We start from the raw sequence: 6,000 nt of genomic DNA, 5'->3' as shown, positions 1-6,000 counted from the left end.
CAATTCCCAATGATGGATATGGAACAAGAAGAAGAAGAAAGAATAACAGATCAGTCTTCTGTGCATTTTATACTGGATTCTGATGGGCTGGTCATCTGGTAGTACTCTTAACACCACAATTTATCATTATCCAGGTAAAGTATTCCAGGGTTTATCCAAACAATATCATTTCTATCCTTCCTCGTTCTTTTCATTGTTTTCTAGACAAAAATGTTAAGTCAAAATAAATGGAATTGTTCCATTTAAGTAAATGGAAATTGATTTAACTCCTAGTTATAGGCCATTCTAACAGTGATGTGCAGTCAGGGGAGGCAGGGGAGGCAGAGCCTCACTGCTCTCATCATGAAAAGAAAAAAAAGAAAAAAAATTATCCCCTTTTCTCTTTCATCTCTTTCTTGCGCGTGCAAACAAAATACTCCAGGATCACAGTGGCGGGGACAGCAACTCCTTCTGCTGCGCTGCAGAGAAGAGCCACGCTGTGCTCCTCAGCGCTAGCCTCAGATCAGCGCAAGCCGTGGTCCCCTTCCTGTTGGCTCAGGAAGGAGGGGAATGGGACCACGTGTGCAGGAGACTCCTCAGCGCCAGCCTCAGATCGGCGCAAGCCGTGGTCCTCTTCCTGCTGGCTCAGTTAACTTTTACAGCGTCTTTCTACAACAGAAAGCCACCGTTGCTGAACCCCTACACTGTCTCCTGGTAAAAAAAACACAGTGGACCTGGGGAAAAGCCGAGGCTGCCGCATTTGCCGCGGTAAAACGACTCCTGTCGGCGGATTCTTTCCTTGTCCAGTACAGCCAGACCCTGCCGTTGGTGCTGACCTGCGACGCTTCAACATTCGGCGTCAGTCCTATCCTCAGCCACCGCATGCCCAATGGAGCTGAAGCCCCCATAGCATTTTATTCCAGGACCCTATCTGCCACAGAACGGAACTACAGGCAGTTAGACCATGAGGCTTTGGCTGCTGTGGCTGAAGTAAAAAGATTTCACAAATACCTCTATGGGCGGGACTTTGAACTAATTACTGATCACAAACTGCTTTTGGGTTTGCTGGCTGGGGACAGACCAACTCCTGTGTCATTATCACCATGAATGACAAGATGGACTATTTTCTTAGCTGCCTACTCCTACCGGCTTGTTCATCAACCCGGCTCCACTTTGGGGCATGCCAACACGTTGCTTTGCTGCCCATTGCCAGAACTTCTTGCAGACCCTACCCCCGAGATGCCAGTCCTGCTTATTGACTGTTTAGAGACTGGTCCTGTCTTGTCAAGCGATGTTGCCCGCTACTCCGCAAAAGACTCCACTGTTAAACAAATTATGAACTGGGTGTGGAGGGGGTAGCCCAAGGGGCCTGTGGGGTCTGAGTTCAAAATGTATTTTTGTAAGCATGACGAATTGTCTGTTGTTAATGGCTGTTTACTGTGGGGGGACCAGGTCGTTGTACCACCCAAACTGCACATTGCAGTATTAGAGGCTTTACATGTAGGGCATCCTGGAATTGTCAGGATGAAGTCCCTGGCTAGGAGTTATGTGTGGTGGCCTAACATGGACAGGGAGATCGAAGAATGGGTGGCTACCTGCACACCATGCCAGGAGTCCAGACCAGCTCCCCCAGAGGCGCCCGCTAAAGAGTGGGAGCGTCCTCAAGCACCATGGTCTAGGGTGCACATAGACTTTGCTGGCCCAGTTCACAGCCAGACTTTCTTAGTAATTGTGGACGCCTACTCGAAGTGTTTAGAAGTAGTCCTGATGACCTCCACAACGTGGAGTGACCAGAAGTGGTCATCAAGGTACTACGGAGACTTTTCTCCACGCACGACCTGCCCGATGTATTGGTCTCTGACAACGGGCCCCAATTCATGGCCATGCCATTCGAGACCTTCCTAGCAGCCCAGGGAATTCGGCATGCCTTGGTCGCACCATTCCATCCGGCCTCCAATGGTCAGGCGGAGAGAATGGTGAGATCTGCAAAAGAAGCCCTCTCTAGGATGGGCCCGGGAGATTGGCAAACACGGGTTGACCATTATGTTAGGGTTCTAAATACCATGCAGAAATAAATCATTGTCCAAGGCGAAACATCCTTAATGGTGCAATTTATTCCACAGGCATGTTAGTACAGCTATGGAAATTTCAACTCTGGAAGTACATTCTCTAAGTTCAACCAGTTGAAAGTTCATGATCTCTCCCCACACCCACAAATCCATCACATGTTCCAATCATCATCTTCCACGCTGGCATGTACACCCATCTTCTTCCGGCCAGGTGTCGATGTGTGGAGACAAAAGATGACCTTGGCTTCTACAAAAGAATGTCAACAATCCATTCTACAATCCTACTCCTTTCTATTCCCCCCTCCCAACTACTACACTAATGAAACAGCATAGAAAATTATAAGAAAGTGTGGCAGGCCAAAGATCCTAAAAAGAATATAATTACAGGCCTGACAGGCGGCCTCTCCTCAAAAGAAAAACGTTTCCTGCAAAGAGAATAACATAAAAGTTAACATAACAAAATTAACCACCTCTTCTCCACCCAGGGGAACCCCTTGACTTCTCGGAAAACTTCCCATTGAATTGCTTTACTAACTTCTCCACTTTTAGGTTCCCACTGTTCACCCAATTAGCTTCAGACCAAGGGTAACCCTTCCAATGCACTAAGTACTGTAAGCAACCCCTATTCAGCCTGAAATCTACAATTTTTTCCACCTCAGATTGTGTTTCCCCTTCCATCACTAAAGGAGGAGATTGAGCTTGGGTGAATGCTCTTCTGTTAGACCCAATTACTGGTTTCAACAAGCTACAATGAAATTCTGGGTCAATTTCCCCTAGACTTCTGGGTAGACTGAGTTGAACTGTAACTGAGTTAACTATCTTCACTATTGGGAATGGACCTAGAAATTTTGGACCCAATTCCTTGCTAAGCATTTCTAATCTTATGTATTTGGTAGATACAAAAACATTGTCCCCCACACGGTAGGGGTTTAGGAGTGAGCGACGTTGATCATCTTGCTTCTGGTAGGCTTCTGCCGCAACTGCTAGAGCCTTTTTCGTATTCTCCCATCCTTTCTTTAGCATGTCCATCCATTCACTCAAAGACATGAAAGAAGGAGGTTCTCTAGGCAATTCAGGCATGGCAACAACTTCCATGCCACTGGTAATCTGGAAACCCGCTAATCCTCTGCTGCTGTGGACCGCATCGTTGTACGCCACTTCGGCGAAGGGTAGCAAGTCCGACCAGTTGTCTCGCTGATAGTCCACAAAACACCGGATGTATTGTTCCACCACCGCATTGGCTCCCTCTGCTGCGCCGTTCATGCTGGGATGAACCTCTGAGCTCAGTTCTTGTGTGGACCCAATAGATCTCAGGACCTCTCTCCAGAACCTGGCTGTGAACTGGACTCCGCGGTCTGAAATGATCCTCTTGGGTACTCCATGCAGGCGATAAATGTGTTTCACAAACATCTTCGCTAATTCGTTTGCGGATGGCAATCCTGAGCAAGCAATGAAGTGTGCCTGCTTAGAACCCAAATCAATAACCGTCCAAATTACTTTATGCCCACTGCTGTCTGGGAGTTCCATGATGAAGTCCATTGCGACCTCTTCCCATGGCCGTTTCGGGCTCTCTGCTGCAGGTGCTGTAGGTTCTGGGCTCTTGGATTCAATCATCCACGGCTGGCCTTGTTCCTCCTCCGAGGCCTCCCCCTTGGTATGACTCTTCGTCACCTGAAGTTTGGGGTCCTCTTCCAGAGGTCGGTTGGGCATTTCCCCCTCCGAGGCCTCCCCCTTAGTTGGACTCTTTGTCATCTTCAGTTGGGGATCCTCCTCTGGAGATTGTTTGCCCTTTTCCTCCTCCGAGGCCTCCCCCTTGGTAGGACACTTTGTCACTTTAAGTTGGAGATCCTCTTCCAGAGGCTGTTGGCCCAGATGACTTTGCTGTGCATCCATCTGGGGCCCTCTCTTAACCACCGTGGCAATTGGTACACACTTTTGTTCTTCGGCAATTCCCTCCTCCGAGGCCTCCCCCTTGGTAGGACTTTTCGCCACCTGAAGTTGGGGATCCTCTTCCAGAGGTCGTTTAGGCTTTTCCCCCTCTGAGGCCTCCCCCTTAGTTGGACTCTTTGTCACCTTAAGTTGGGGATCCTCCTCCGGAGATTGTCTGCCCTTTTCCTCTTCCGAGGCCTCCCCCTTGGTAGGACACTTCCTCACCTTAAGTTGGGGATCCTCTCCCAGAGGTTGTTGGCCCAGATGACTCTTCTGTGGTGGCATCTGGGACCCTCTCTTTACCGCCGTGGTGGTTGGTGCGCACGTTTGTGGCATTGGGGCTGGAGCCAAGCACTCTGACGCTCTGTGGCCAAGTTGACAATAATGGTGGCATTTAATTGGGCCCCACGAGGAATGGAACCTAGTTACATCTCTAAACTCAGGAACCGTTTCATCACACTGCCTTGCTCTCCAACTTGCAGCTGCCCCCTTGGTAAACCCTTCTTCCATGGTGGAGATTGCTTCTCTGTAGGAAGTTGGGGTAAGAACCACTTGGGGCCTTGCAGGCGCACATTTTCCCGCCATCCACAATGCAGGCCTCTGTTTGGTAATCCCATCTTCCATGGAGATTTCTTCTCTGTAGGAAGGTCTGGTAAGAACCTTTTTGGGCCTTGCAGGGGAGACTGGAACCGGTGGGGAGGTCAATCCCTCGGTTGGCCACTGCCCAGCTTTCTGCCATGGTGCCATCTGCTGAGGGAGGGCATGTGCCCACTGGCATCCCTCCCATCCATGACCTGGGGTTAAGACCCATCCCGGGGTTGCCTGCTTCACAGGTTGCAGCTCAACCAATGATGGCTGGCTAAGGGGTTTTACGTGACAAGTACCCTCCTGCTGGCTTGGAGGAGTTATGGGCCAAGTAGGTGCCCTCTGCTGGCTTGGAGCATTTCCCCATGCTGATGGCAAAGGAGTTTGTAAGTAGCATCTCTTCCATCCAAGTCCTGGGAGGAAAGCCCAATTTACTGCCCAATTTGCTTTACTGGTTGCAGCCCCATTTGTGGTGGCTTGCAAGTGACAGATGCTGGAAAAATTCCTTCTTCCTGCCTCCTTTGAAATTCCCATTTTGAAAGGGAATCTTTCTTCCAGCTAGTTGCATGGTGATAAGCCATTTTATTTATTGCTGTCTGGAAGGAGCCCAAACCTCCGTTCTAAGGGTGGTTTTTTTTCCCCCAATCTTGCTTCTAAGCTGGGGGGGAAGGAGGGGGAGCATGCACTCACAGTTTGCTGAAGAAGTTTTCTGAGATTTCCTTCGTCTTGTCGCGTCTCCTCCTGCATTCCTCCAGATGCAATTAAACTGGAAACAGCATTCCATTGCCTTTGAAGTTCCGTACTCCTCTTCTTATCACCAAAAGCTTCTCATTTATTCTTCGCTGATATTTACGCTGTCCCGGTCAGCATTGGGAATGCCGAGACCCACATCACCAGATCTTCCATCACCAGCCCTTCCCCCTTGATAGGGGGAGGGAGCTAGTGAAATATTTTTAAAGTAGAGAGTTGAAATAATGTTAGGGTTCTAAATACCATGCAGAAATAAATCATTGTCCAAGGGGAAACATCCTTAATGGTGCAATTTATTCCACAGGCATGTTAGTACAGCTATGGAAATTTCAACTCTGGAAGTACATTCTCTAAGTTCAACCAGTTGAAAGTTCATGATCTCTCCCCACACCCACAAATCCATCACATGTTCCAATCATCATCTTCCACGCTGGCATGTACACCCATCTTCTTCCGGCCAGGTGTCGATGTGTGGAGACAAAAGATGACCTTGGCTTCTACAAAAGAATGTCAACAATCCATTCTACAATCCTACTCCTTTCTATTCCCCCCTCCCAACTACTACACTAATGAAACAGCATAGAAAATTATAAGAAAGTGTGGCAGGCCAAAGATCCTAAAAAGAATATAATTACAGGCCTGACACATTACCTCCTAATTCAACACATCCCACCCAGTGCCACCACTG

The sequence above is a fragment of the Natrix helvetica genome (genome assembly GCF_964273705.1).
Source record: "Natrix helvetica genome assembly, chromosome: 2".
NCBI classification, from domain to species: domain Eukaryota; kingdom Metazoa; phylum Chordata; class Lepidosauria; order Squamata; family Natricidae; genus Natrix; species Natrix helvetica.
This window is presented reverse-complemented; position numbering follows the sequence as displayed.